We start from the raw sequence: 15274 nt of genomic DNA, 5'->3' as shown, positions 1-15274 counted from the left end.
CAAAGCAAATTCATATTGTATCTGTGTTGGTTTTTAAGCATTCTCTTAATCTTCAGCATTTCGTTTCATTGTCATTAATAAAGTTAAACTCTTGCAGACCTTTGACTTCCTCCACCCCTGTTCTTCTTTCTTTCTCGGGGCTTGAACCAGCAGAAAATAGTTGTCTTGTCGCCAACAGCAGGGCAGATCATGCATGTCAGCCCTGGAGAGGATGAGATTGCTGGGGAAACCAAAAAAGCTTTTCAGATAGGCATACCCTTTGAGAAGAGAGCTACTGTGGAAAGCCTGATTCTCACTGCTAGAGAATGAACTTCAAAAGTTTTGGGTGTTTGGTTTGGCTCAGAATATGAGCCTTAAATATAAGGCGTAACCCTGTAGCTATGAAGCCCAGCAAATCTCTGCAGCTTCCATTAGACAGAAGGTTACAGAGGCTGTTTTCTCTGCATTAAGACATCACAGATCTCATTCTAAGATCCCATTTCTTTCTAGTTTTTTCTTTAGTGAAGACAGATCAAATAGCAATAAGCTTAAAACCCAAAAAACTTACACACACCTTAATTCTGCTCTTCCTCTGATGAAATTCTGTAGCTCTCCACCCACTCTGGATATACTGAAGGGAACAAATAGAATCCTGTGAAGTTGAGAATGAGAACTGCCCTGGTCTTATTTTGAACCCTTGTGATTTTTATGATGTGTCTGGGAAGAAAGCAGTGGAATTAGGCAAGATGGAAAGACTGGGGAAGGGTGCACTGCAGTATAACACCATGGGAAATAAATATAAAGACTCCAATATCTCTTGGCTTGAAATGCTTTTTGATTTTTATAGAACTGTATAAATAAATAGTGTTCAGAAGTGTTATGGGTGCTAGGCAACTTGGAGATTAGTGTCAAAAAATTCAGTTCGGGGACAGTGGTTCATTTTGAGGCTAGCCAGTGAATGATATTTTTATATAAATATTAAACAACTGTTTCTTAATTTGGGCTTTTGGAAGACAGTAAGTTTGTCTCTCTGTGTGTTTAAGGGGGGAGCTGTTTTTAATTTGAGCTGTTTCACTTGAGCTATATTCTGGGCAGTTACTAATATCATACAGGCAGGGAACAGGACCTTCTCTTCCAAATCCCTCACCCCCACACAAATCAAAAAAATTACATGGGTTCAAAATAATGCTGTGGTATGATCCAGTGATCTCATTCCCAATTCTACAGGATTCTTTTAGATTTATATCCGCTTATGGCTCCTTTGTACGGCCAGGGTGTAAATAAATATTTGTCCCTCTTGTTCGTTCATTTTCTCTTTGTAAATAAAGGGGCAGCTACCAGCTATTTGAATTCAGACACTGAAAAATACCAGCTATTAATTCCATAATCACTCCTTCATAGGCCATTGTGGATAGTAATGATGTCATTTTAAACCTATGTTATCTACATGATAAACTAACAATTACATGATTGGAAAACGTTTAGACCCTGATGAAGTATGCAATAGGCCACAAGACCAGGCCGTCATGTGTTTATGTAGTTAGACTTCATGCTGTTCCTAACAAAAGCCATCCAAAAGAAGTGTGTATTGTGCATGGGCACAACATGATTTTTAAGCTTACATGCCTCAGCTTCCCCTTAACATTTTTAAATAATCAAAGGGTATTCGATTGTGTTGAAGATTATTTTCATGTTCTATTTAGTAAGCCGGGCTCTCCTCTCACTTCTGCTAGATTTACACCAGTGTAACTCCAACTTCAGTGGAGTCACTCCTGATTTATGCCAGCACGAGATGAGAATCAGGCTCAGCTTTAAATCTAAGCCATTTTTACAGACAGAAATGTGTCTACAATGGGTGGGTGGCATGTTTTTGTTGTAAGTCAGGGCATTATCTTTCAAAAATTCAATGGCAGCCAATAGATAGATTGCTCTTAATTTTGAAAAATAAATAAAATAAATTGTTAAGTAAGAAAAATTATTCACAGGTTGATTTTTTTCCCACTTGTACAAAGTAGAGCTGCATGAAATTTACCATAAGAAATCCCCTGGGTTGGCTTGCAGGCAAAGTCCCAAACAAATTCCCCCCGAAAATCAACTTTTTATGATGGCACTGAATTTGGTGAAGGGGCAGACATGGAGGGTATCAGTGAGTGTGATAGTAATGAGGTGACACAAATAGATAAGTTACAGAGGAAGCACCAGCTGCTTGTTTGTGAAACATCCAGGGGAAGGGATGAGTTTCAGAACAATTTCACCTTCCTTGTCCAACCTCAAGAATAGAGCAAAGATGGAGAATCCTCAGCCTTTCAGGAGGAGAGCTGTCCGGAGAGAAGGGGGCTTGACAGTTTATGGATTATAGAATAATTGAATTGAGTTTTACTTTTATTTAGGCCTTTTTGGTATTTATCATCAGGGTATCTGACCACCACACAAACAATACCTCCTAATCTGCATAGATATCATTTCTATTTGACAGGCAGGAAAACTGAGCAGGAAAACTGAGCCACAGAGAAGTGGTCCAGGAAGAAACCCAGTTCACTGCGTTACCACAGGGGTGGGCAAACTTTTTGGCCCAAGGGCCACATCTGGAAATAGAAATTGTATGGTGGGCCATGAATGCTCCCAAAACTGGGGTTGCGGTGTGGGAGGGGGTGAGGGCTCTGGTTCGGGGTGTGGGCTCCGGGGTGGGGCCATAAATGAGGAGTTCAGGGTGTGGGAGGGGGAGCTGGGGTGGGGGAGTGGGGCATGGGAGGGCAGAGAGGGCTCCAGCTGGGGGTGCGGGCTTTGGGGTGGAGCTGGGGATGAGGAGTTTGGGGTGTAGGAGGGTGCTCAGGCTGGGACCGAGGGGTTCGGAGGGTGGGAGGGGATCAGGGATGAGGCAGGGGGGTGTGGGGGGGAGAGGCTCAGGGGTGCAAGCTTTGGGTGGTGCTTACCTCAAGCAGCTCCTGGAAGCAGCAGTATGTCCCTTCTCCGGCTCCTACGCAGAGGTGCGACCAGGCAGCTCTGCACACTGCCCCGTCTGCAGGCACCGCCCCTGCAGCTCCCATTGGCTGTGGTTCCTGGCCAATGGGAGCTGCAGGGGAAGTACTTGAGGCAGGGGCAGTGTGCAGAGTGGAGGTCTCTGGCTGCCCCTACGTGTAGGAGCTGGGGGCGGCCATGCCGCTGCTTCCGGGAGCCGCGTGGAGCAGCCCCCGCCCCCGCTCCTGCTCCTGCTCCAGGGCTAGAGTGCTGGAGCAGGGCAAGCCCCGGCCTGCAGGCCGTAGTTTGCCCACCCCTGCCTTACCTCTTGGTTTGAGGTAAACTAAAACTGAGAAGTTGCAAAACCACATAGGGACAAATCTAAGAAAGGAAATGAGCCAGGAAGTTTCACAGAGCTTTACTGTGAACTTCTGAGAAAGATAAGGTACTTCTACACTGAAATTAAACACCAGTAGCTGGCCTGGGTTAGCTGACTGGGGCTCAGGCTGAGTGCCTGCAAAATTGCAGGCTCTGCAATCCCATGGGAGAGAAGGGTCCCAGATCTCAGGTTTCAGTCCAAACCTGAGCATCTACATTGCAATTTTACTGCTCAGCAGCCTGAGCCCTGTGAGCCTGAGTGAGCTGACCCAGACCAGCTGCAGGTATTTAACTGCAGTGTAGATGTATCCTTAGCTTACACCAGAGACAACTTTAATCACAACTTGGGGATCTGTCTCAAGATGAATGGGACCATTAAGAAGGGTTCAAGTCCTATTTCTGCCTGGTTTCTTCTCAGATCAAGGGAATTCTGGGACTTGTAGTCCCCAGGAAGGACCAGGCGATTGGAGGCTGCAAAAGGCCTGCTGGGAAAAGGGAAGCGGGAAATAAAAGGCAGCTCCTGTGCCTCAGTGGGAGGAGCGATTGTGGGAGAGGAGTAATAAGAGCAGCATGGGTTGGTACACATCCATAATCTGGGCCTGGCTAAGAATCACTGTGGGGGTGTGCTGAGAGGCAATTGAAGACGGGTCAGGCTGAAAGTTCAAAGGAAAGGGCTAGTGAGAAGGCTTGAGAGGAATCAGGCAATCATAGGAAGTGGTCCTGGAGGAAAGTCAAGCAGGGTGGTTTTGAGTGGAGCAACAATTGCTTCATGATCTCGCATCCTGGGAATGGAAGCACTGTAGCAGGAAGATGACCTTACGATGCTATCTAAAGATAGTGCAGGAACCGTTACAACCTATGTGAAGGGAGTAGAGCATGCTGTGGTCTAGGGAGCTGATGCTTCCCTGAACTGAGGGGAGCAGATTTGTGTTGTTTTTGTCTGGAATTCTTGTTTACGCTGAGAAGGGAGGTCTTTCCATGGCTGCAGAGCACACCCTACCTAATAACAAGGGGAGCCTGAGGCATGGGTGTGTCCAGACATCCAGAGGGAGACTGCTGACCAGTGGGAAACTGAGGCAGTGGTTCTGCTTGTGTCAATTTGTGCTGCGCTGATGTAATCAAATTCAGCGTTTAAAAAGTGTTTCTGTATCTACCCAAATGGACTCAACTAGAATAGAAAATCTTTTTTCTCTTCTTTTTGTTGGTCTATCTTTTGGGGTTACAAATTAAGAGATGTAAGGGATGTCTGAGGGAAGAAGGAAGATCTGATGAATTACAGTTCAGTCCTCCCCCCCCCCCCCCCCATACTACTTCTGAGCCTGGTTTTCAATGTCAAGTCAATCTTAATTTACTCAGGCCCTGTGCCAGTGTTAATGACTCTCTTTCCTGGAGTCCCAGATGAGTGGGTGAATGAACATACACACCCTTACTATGCTAAAGGTAGTAAGCTCTTATTCTAACGCTACATGCTTTTCCAGACTCAAATCAGGTGCATTCACATAATTTTAATGGACTTTTATCTTGTTTCCTCCATTTTAATAGTACTATCAATTTTCCTGGTAATTACTCTGACAGTATATCATTCTGAATGTAGATCGTTCTGCTTCAATGTCAGTGAAAACACACATCCTCCAAATCACTGGAATTTTCACTAACTGATCTGCAGTGAATATATGTATGGCATATTCCTCACTTTGGATATGATTAAGCTATTTCCCTTTTGTGCTAGAAATGGGCCACCCTCCTACCATTCACATTTGTGAGTTCATAAACTGTAAGAAGAAGTTTGCACATTGAGTGTGAACATCTGGTTTTCCCCATTCTGCTGCAGATCTACAGTTGGGAAAATAATCAACTGAACTGCTAGTGATTTCTGAAATAAAAATGTTTTCTAGGCTATGGTTTTAAACTTTGGATAGAAGTCTGGAACCAGCATTTATGGTTTGTTAGTTTATTACATATTTTGTCTAATTAGAAGCACATTGTGTAAGCATACAAAGAAAAGCTGTAATAATTTTGTAATAAATTAAACTGTTTATCTTAATAGGCCCTGCTCTAAACATTTAACTTTTTCAAACACTAATCATTCATCACTAACTAGCCCAGATGTCACCAGGCAATTTGGACACATCCAAACAGCTGAAAATACTGATTTGCCAGTTAATCCCTTGTTCCTAGGACTTCTAGTAGCTGTTTCCAGTAACAACATGGTAGTTCAGGTGTGGCCTGTATTTTCCCTGGCAGCTGCTAATGCTGGGAAGTATAATATTGTCTATGAAAAATATCAGTGAACTAATTACATTGTGGATAATCTTTTCTGTGAGCTAATTTCAGCATGGTTTGTGCAAACAAATTTGTGTGCCAGATCATCCCATAAGGCTTTACGTACAGTAAGGGCCACATGCAGACCTTTGCTGTGCAATTCCCACCTCCTCAGGGCCCCACGGATGGCTTTCTGAGAGTGCAGATTCCTTATTTGGGTGGGGGGAGGAGGAGTGTTGGCCAGGAGTAGGACCAGAAGGATGAACACCTTCTCCCCACCAAACCTATGAGGAACAGTTAGGAAAATAAATACATTCTATATTCTGGACAGTTACTGGCACTGTGGAAACTGCCAGAGTAAATAGATGATTCCTGGGGTAATCCACAGCTGGGCTGATTTTGGCAGTACATTGCATTGGAGTCATGCAGACAGGTAGCTAGTGGTGGTAGGGGGTGGAAACACAAGACCTCTAGCAGAAACCTAAAATCTGCATGGAATCTTGGGGATTTCTCACATTTGCAACCCTCTGCTGTTCCACAGGGGGAAATCTTCACCCCCAAATGATATATCTGGGGCAAACTCAGCAAGGGCAGAAGGGAGTCCTCACAATTGTCCTGCTTCCTGTTCACCATCTGTTGTCATAAAGAAGGCAGTGATCTCACTCAGTGATAAGCAATTATTATTCATAGAGCTCAGCTTATACTGCACTTCCCATCCTGAGAATTTCTACTCATCAATTAAATGGACTGACCATTGCACTGAAAGAATGTGGTAGATGTTCTTTGCCAGCTACCCAACAAAAAAGGAAAGTGAAGAACATTTCCTCCATTTGCAGTTACAGGCTGAATTCTTTCCTTAGGTAGGCAGAATGCAATTAGTCAAATTGGAGTTTTCCAGGACACCAAGGTAAACACCCTTATCCTTGAAAAAAATTGTATGACCAGAAGGAATTAGTGTTTTGGTTCCAGGCTTTAGCTGAAAGATAGCATCTCCAGAAGTATAAAATTTCTCAGTACCATCCTAGGTGATGGGTCAGTACTGAATTAAATGCATGCACGCAAAAATTCATTTTGTTATCAAATTAGTCACATCATAACTCATCCTAAGATTACAGCACCAAATGGGGCTTTCTTTCTGTAAATGTGGACAGAATTTGACATGACATTATTTAAGTTTCTGCTATACTTCACTAAATAGCTTATAACTTCCCTTAGGCTACACTGATTTCATTTTACATTGTCTTTTTTTCCCCTCCTGCATTGTCCCTCTAGTGAAATCCAACCACTAAGGAAGACAAATAGAACAGGTGAATCTATATTTGACATTCACCTATATCTCTGTCACTGGACCCCTCACTTGTGGAGTCCAACAATGATCAATTATGTCTCTGGTCCCAGTCAACATCTACAAGCAGCCCCTAGGAGAACGGATAAGATGACACGAATCATTAATATGCATGTGACACACAGCTCTACTGAAACACCACTCCATACTGCCATAGCACTATTACCAAGATGGTTCAATGCTTGAATGAAATCAGCTCATGGATCAAATACAGCTGGCTGAAACCGAATCTGAGCAAGTCAGAGGTGATGCTGGTGGGCAAATAAGCACTTAGAGGAGTTTGCAGCAGTCGTGCCATCTCCTTTGATTAAAGGTACACACCCACAAATGGTCAATTCAGTCCATAGTTTAGGAGTCCTGCTGGATTCCTTGCTGATGTTGTCTCACATAGTAATATCCACAGGTAATGCTTTCTACCATCTCCGGTTGGCTAGAAGACTCCATCCCATCCTGGCAGATGATAATTTGGTTTCAATTGTATGTGTCTTCATCACCACCCAGCTGAACTAACACAATATACCTGGGCATGAAGCCATCAGCCCTTAGGAAGCAGCACCTAACCTAGAATGCTGCAGCACATCTCCTCTAGAACACAGGCTACTGAGAACACCGTAAGTCTGTCCTCCACACACTACATTGGTTTCCCATAGAATACTGAGTCAAGTTCAAGGTCACAGTACTTATCTTCAAAGTATTAAATAGCCTGGGCCCAAGAGATCTAAAAAAGCATCAAAACCTCTGAGATAAGGTCTTAGGGTGACGGCTTTATACTCCATGTACATAAATATATACACTAAAAAAACAACCTACCAGTACAATACACTACACTTGTACTGCATCCTCAGTTGTCCCCTTGAGGCAAGAAGGAGATAATGAACAACATGTAACAAATGTTAGTCATATCACTTAATGCACTGCAGGAAGGCACTCAAGATACTATGGTGATAAAGGCAATGTAAGAACCTGAATATGCTGTCTTATTGAAAATGCACCTCAAAAAAAAGAAGCTGAGGTAAGTTACTATCTTCATTAATTTTCCCATCGGCCAATAAAGCAAACCTTCTTCTTGTTTATAACAGCTGCTGTGGAGTATGTGTGAGGGGTGGAGGTGTGAATACCACAGACTGTAAATGAGAATCCTGTCAGAAGCTTTGCAGTTACAGTTCTAATAATTTCCCAGTATATATCAGTGATCACTCCTTCCTATTCCTCCCCCTTTTGTTCCTCCCAAACCACCTTTCTAACTGGTCCCTTTGTATTCTTCTTCCACTCTTGTCTTTGTATCTTCTTCCATATGCCCCTTCTGTTTGGAATTCCATCCCCTCCTACATAATTTCCTTCAAATCCCTCCTTAAAACATAGTTCTTCCCTCAGGGTTTTCAGTGATAAGTCAGAGGGCTTGGGAGGGTGTCAATGAGGGCAGAATATGGTTGAGGATAAGTAACCTACACAAGTTATCAGTTACTGTAGATATGACAAAAAAAATTAGGTGAAACTATTTTGTCAGTGGGGACTAGGCTCATTCCACTGCACGTGTCAATCTTGTCACGTGAAGATAAAAATATATAACTGTATGTTCAAGGAATTTTCAGAGTCCCATGCAGCTGAACACAGATTTCCAGTGCAGCGGAAATAGAGTCCTTCAGAGGTTTTCAGTGTTGACATCTTGCCACAGACTCACAAAATCAACATTTTCGGTCTCATTCAAGTAACTTCTGTTCGATTTCAGCTGGAGCACCAGCTTTTCTTGTAGCTCTGGCTCTGTGACAAAACCTTTTCTTTACTAATAATATGAATGTGGGGTGGAGGGCTGTGTTTGGAATGGTTTGTGCCTCATCAAGTAAGAAAACACCACTAACAAAAATACCATCTCAGAATGATTTGGGTGTCAGCACAGCCATATGTACTGTATAGTGTCACAGACTAATGGGAGGGAGAGTCTTAGCTGATGCTAATGGACTACAGGAAACCCTTTTAAAGAGGGGGTATGGAGCAGTAGGTGCTACTGCAGGCTATTTCTAATGAAAGGAAAATATGCAAACCCTTCCACAGCTATTTCCTTTGGTACATCTGCCCCTATGGCACCTAGACTGGAGCATCTGCACAACCTCTCCTGCTTTTTCGAGCAAGATTACAGCATTTGCTGTGAGAATTGCCTCATTCTCCTGCAGTACAAAAAAAATCATCTTCATTCAGAGCAGTTATTTCTATTGAACATTATAAATGCCTAGATAGGTTAAACAGATAAACATGCAAAGAAATGCTATCAGCATGGTACACAGTATAATGAATAATTAAGTCATGCAGTTTCTTCTGTAACATCCACTGTCATATTGCAAATTGAAATGTGGCACATACAATAATAATAATAATGGACCTGAGCCATCTTTTACTTTATTCAGCACTTTTTAATTTGAGGTATCCCAAAATGTTTTACAAACTATAGATAGAAGAATCACTTTATTTGCTATTGAACTTTTGCATCCCAACCCAAACGTGACTGCGAGTCCTTAAGGGTGCCCAGCAACAGTTGGGACAGGGAGTAAAAAGAATATCATGCGACTAACACAGCAGGAACCAGTCTACACAAGAAGTGGAATTTTCCCACAACATGGGTTAACTTAACACCCTACTCTTCACCATAGGATCATTAATAGAAGCTAGAGAAAATATTTAGTCTTCCCACTAATATCAGACTTTAGAAAATCGCTTCGCTAATGCCTTATCTTTTCTATTTGCTAAGGATGGCAGTACCTGCATAGACTTCAATGGGACAAACATCAGCCCCTGAGTGAGAACTATAAAGGGAAAACATCTTAACTGTGTCCTGGCAGATTATAGACAAGGACATACACCTCCTACGAAAAATTCAGCTGTACCTTATTTTCCAAAGTGTATCCATTCTTCAGAATTCAAGCTAAATTAAAGGAAATTATATCCAGGAGGCTAAGGCGGCCCATCTGCAGCCTCACCACATGACAGAGCTACAGGCAGCTCCAGAGCCACCAACTGAATTGCTTAAGGAATCTGTGGAAAAACCAGATGCCGCCTCATGAAATATATGTCTTTGCCATTTAGGCACCCGAGGCCTCGCTGTGCTTGAGGAGGAAATGTAATTCATGCTAGAGCCAGTACACCTGCAACATCCCTCACTGTCTTTTTAAAATGTATTATTAAAAAAATCATTGCTAGATCTAGAAAGAGAGGTGCCGAGGTGAATACATGAACTCAATTAAAGACTAAAGAACAAATAGAAAGGTAAACTTCTCTCTTGAGTTGCTGCTGTCATTTTGCAATGAGCAGTAAAGTAGAAGGCCAGTGGAGATGATCAGTTTCTCCCAAAGAGTATAAGTAAGAGAGTTCAAGGAGCAGCTTGTAACCAGAAGCTCTGGTTTTTTTGTCTGTTTATGTAGTATTGATTCTATGTATCGCTATTGTACTGCAAAAATCCCTGTCACCAGTGGACTTTATTCTGCCTGACACAGATACATATCACACCTCTCTTTATTTTGAAGCTTACAGATTGGCAAGAAGGTCAGTCTTTGGCCAGTAGAGCACTTTATTTTTGTGTGTGTTTTTTTACCACATGTAGCTGCTCACAACTATCCATTTAATGAACAAGTTTTCCTTATTTGTAGCTGTAAATAACTCATTTGTGTTGGGATAATTCCTAAATCCCTATCAGACTAGAGATAAGCACAATCCAAAACTTCAGGGGAAATCTGAACCTAGATCCAAATTTGAATTCTGAAAATGACCCTGCATATGTAATGGGCCAAACCAACCCCCCTGATCTACACAGGGGTGCTCAAAATCTAGATCCGAAAGACATTAGACTTGTACAGCATTCTACTAGTAAATGTTTCATGGCTACCATCCAACGCCCTTTGTTCACACTTCAGGTGTTTCCTGGTATAGTCTTGCATACCGCATTTCTGTGATCTGTATATATGTCAAGGGGTCTCGGATTGTGCTCATGCCACTTATACTTAAATTATCTCACTTGTTTCTCGACTTCTTCTTCTCAGGTTATATACTTACAGGGTTGACTCTGAATCATTTCCACATTTTTGTGAACAGATACATGCATTTTGCAGAAGAAATATAGAAGCTACGCTCTGAAAATGTGGTCCCAGAAAACCCAAGCTGTTAGCATCCTAGGACCCACCAATGCTATCCTTAAAGCCCTCTACCAGCTGAACTCCCATGGAATAACTCGTGGTGAATAGTGCCTCTCTTTATGTTTGAAAATTGCCCACGAGTTTATGATTTTCTTGAACTTCTTTTGATTATTCAAAATTATTTGCCACATCATACTTGATCTGTTGATCATGCACAAGGAGTTAGTTGTATTTAAAATTTGAATTGTGCTGATTTGCTTTGGAGACATAACTCACATGGTGATTCTGTTCCCTTACTTGATGAGATTCTGGTGTGAGCGTTTATGTTTATGAATTCAAAATACTGTTTCTTTTACCATTTGCCAATATTTGCCAGAACTCTTTCTGTGTGTATATTCCTGCCAGGAAAACAAAATGCCAAAAGAATTTTCAAAACACAGATATAACAAGATGTAAGATTTATTCCAAAATGTTTCTCTAAGTAGCTTAGAAAAGACTTTAGTCCAGTGGGAAGTTGTAAAGTTGCAAAAGGAAATTGAAATGAATTGAGAGCATATGAAAATATGTAAAATGCTCCCTTAATGCATTTTACGAGGGAGAAAATTATAAATATTCCATCTGACATTCATTGTGTTGTATCTGATATCCTGGATTACTTCAGGATCAGAGGCCAAGGAATGAAGTTAGGGCATATGGAAGCCAACATATCTTCAGGAACAGATGGGATATATCTCTGAGAATAGAGCAGATATTTGCAGGCAAGCTTCACTTCCTGTGTATATATAAGACGTTCTCTACAGTGATTGTCTTTAGTGTGGGTACATTTGCTCTGTTCTTCTAACACTTTTGCATCCCATTTGCTCCTGGTGACATATTGACTCTGAAAGATAAGCCAGAAAAACAGAAACAAGTGTTCATATCATTATTCACAAATAGAGATGACAGCACATTGGCCCCAGAAACTTGTTGTGTAACCACAATAGTATTTTGGCAGCCAATTAACCAGGTGTCCTTAACCTCCAACTGAAACATTTTAAATCCATATCAATAATTAATTACGATAAGATTATACTAAAAGTGTGGTTCTAAATATGGTAGGATATCATGCATCTCCTTTGATACCCTCTCAACTATTTCTCATCTCCTGTGAAACTTTACATATTAAAAACTCCAATCAATCATTCTTAAATCTGTCTCTCATGTTCATTTATATCCTACTCAGTGTTTTGACAGCATGTTGTACTAACTCACAATGGCAAGGTGCTGTATTAACTAATAGCTCATCAATTATATTGTGTTAACTCATGACTCCAAAGCAATCCAAAGCAATGAGGACAATATTTGTATGACCTAGACAGATCGAATGTGATGTGGTTTTGTAATGCTGTGGGCCCAAACCTGTTTCCTTTAAAAGTCAATGAGAGTCTGGTGATTGACTTCAGCTGGGAACTGGATCAGCCTAAACTACTCTGATAGGGGACTGCATAGTGATGTGTGGAGACACTGCACATACATGCAGGGAAGCTTATCTACCATCCCCGAACCCTGCCCTCCTTCAACTATGTGGCAATAAGCCTTGCTGGTGGATGGGCTTGCAATGTGTCCCATGCCGATGGGGGTGAGGCAGAATCAAGCATTTGGTTCAGAGGTTGACCAAATGTTAGAGATGGGAGAACCTGTTGCTGCCTAGTTGGGACTTTACAAAAACCCTAAGAGTTTATTTTATATAACCCTCCTTTGAGTGTCATGGAACTGTCTTGAGTTTCCTTTTTTTATCAACGGAATTTTTAAAAAAATATATTTTGCATCTAAGTGGAAGCCAGCACTACAGAACTCAATTTTTGTTTGAAAGCAATTAATACCCTAATGCTAGACCTGATCCAGCTATTCTTACTCCGGCAAAATTCCCATTGTATATTTCACTTTAGTGGAGCCCTATATTAAATAAAAGAGAATAAAATGAAACAGACAAAAATCCCCACAGAACTGGAACAAGAAGAGTTCTAAATTCTCTTCTAAAAATATAGAACACTTCCTTTTTTTCTTATAATTTCTAAATAAGTTCTCCTGTGTCTGCTGATTAAGCCCTACCTTTGATACAGAGTATGAAACTTACATTGAGTACTGTTCTTTCATCAGTAGGGTTAGGAAGGCTGGTTCTTATTTATTAAAAATGCTACTTTCAAAGCAGTTCTCTTTCAACAAAATGATAGCCTTATAATGGAGCAATGTCATGTGAAGCACTTTAATCACATAAGAAGCAAAGAAGTAAGTTCAAAAGTTAACTATTCTGGAGACAGAGGGGAGTGTATGTTTTCTCTCTGATCCGTAACAGGCTGCAGCAACTCTGAGAATCAAATAATAGCTGTTGTCTCTGATCTCAGACAGAGTTCTTAGAAATGTAGGGCCAGATCCTCAGCAGATGTAAATCAAGGTAGCTCCCTTGATTTCACAGTCAATTTATACTAGCGCAGGCCTATAAAGTGCAGTACTCAAAACAAAGGCATCACACTTTCATAGCTATATGCATCGTGGGCCTTAGACATTAATGTATAAATTCTGTTATAAATGTCAATTAAGTAATAACTCAGTAGTTCCTAGTCACATTTGGGGTTCACTTGGAGCATGTAGCCACAGCACACTATTGGGGCAATGCAGAAGTGCACATGCCCTGCAGGAGCTCTAGGAGATATTGTGCTTGGTAGCTAAGTTGGATTTGAGGAGCACAGAGAGGGAATCATGACCATTGTGTGAACCTTGAAGAGGGCTGGTATGTTAATTTCGATGGAGTAAGTGGGCTCTGAGAGTCAAAGGTGTTAACATGACTCTGCCATTGTACAGCATTAAACAGTTAAACAGGGTTCAGGGCTAGGAGTACGGAGATCTTGGCCTGCTGAATCCCCTGGCAAACACACCAGAAAATTAATGCCAGAGTTTGGAAATGTATTGATTAGGAGACATAAGTGAAAGAGAATAAAAAAACAAACAAAAACATTTTGAAATTAAGTGGTTATGCAAAACAAACTTCAACAAAACTTATTGAAGTCCATTTTTCAGAAAGAGGGTATTAGTTAATCTCTTATTCTGTCAAGCCACTCCTTCTTAGAGAAGAAACATTGAATTTTGAGTGGATTGTGATGAGAGGGAGTTACTTTTCCTGCTTTTAACAAGACAGACAGACACAAAGGGGGAGAAGAGAAAGGATAGTAAAGGTGGGGGAAATACAGCTGGTCTTGGGTCAGATGAAATGCAGAGAGAGAGATAGTGAGGGATGGAAATGAACACATGACAGAAGGGAACACAGAGCAGGATCTCACATGTATCAAACTGGGATCCTTGGTGATGATGGTCAGGCATCCTCACCAGTGTGAGGGTCTGGGCAACCCAATCACGGAGACTTACCAATGAAGAACAGTCTCTAGAGCAAAGCAGACGACTGTTGGCCTATCCCCAGGGAATCCCAGGGGTCTGTTCAAACATTTTGGCCCCCAAAGTCTCTCCTTTTAAAACTCCAAATTGGGGGTAGAGGGTGGAATAGACCCCATTTTGTTTATTTTGTTCACCAGTGAGGCATAATTTTTGACTTACCAATTTGGGGCCATTAATTTACAATTCTATCCACCCCTTATTTATCAGTCACGATGCTAACACAGTCTTCGGTTTGCATCAGCAGTCCTTTTTTGTTTGGACTAATTCGGTCTGTTTCATTTTCGTACCTCTTCCATCAACATTCATTGTTATAGGTTACTGTAACATTTCAGGTTTCAGAGTAACAGCCGTGTTAGTCTGTATTCGCAAAAAGAAAAGGAGTACTTGTGGCACCTTAGAGACTAACCAATTTATTTGAGCATAAGCTTTCGTGAGCTACAGCTCACTTCAGTATGCATCCGATGAAGTGAGCTGTAGCTCACGAAAGCTTATGCTCAAATAAATTGGTTAGTCTCTAAGGTACCACAAGTACTCCTTTTCTTTTTGTAACATTTCACCCACTTTCCAGTAGTTTAGCTCACAATTATGGTATATTTATAGGCCCCATTTACTACAACAGGGTACAATGTCCAGTCCCCTTTGCAATCTGCCCACTCTGCTGGTCTGGAGAGGGGGTGCAGCAGAACAAGATGTGACGATCATACCCTACCACTTCTTTGCTCCTTCCTGCCCATGCTGAACAGGCTACTGGCTCTCAGTGGCTCTGTGCTTCATTCCTGTACCAGGGACATTCATGATGTAT

This window comes from Lepidochelys kempii, chromosome 11, assembly GCF_965140265.1.
Source record: "Lepidochelys kempii isolate rLepKem1 chromosome 11, rLepKem1.hap2, whole genome shotgun sequence".
Taxonomy (NCBI): Eukaryota; Metazoa; Chordata; order Testudines; family Cheloniidae; genus Lepidochelys; species Lepidochelys kempii.
The sequence above is the reverse complement of the archived record's forward strand: the minus strand, read 5'-3'. Positions refer to the sequence as shown.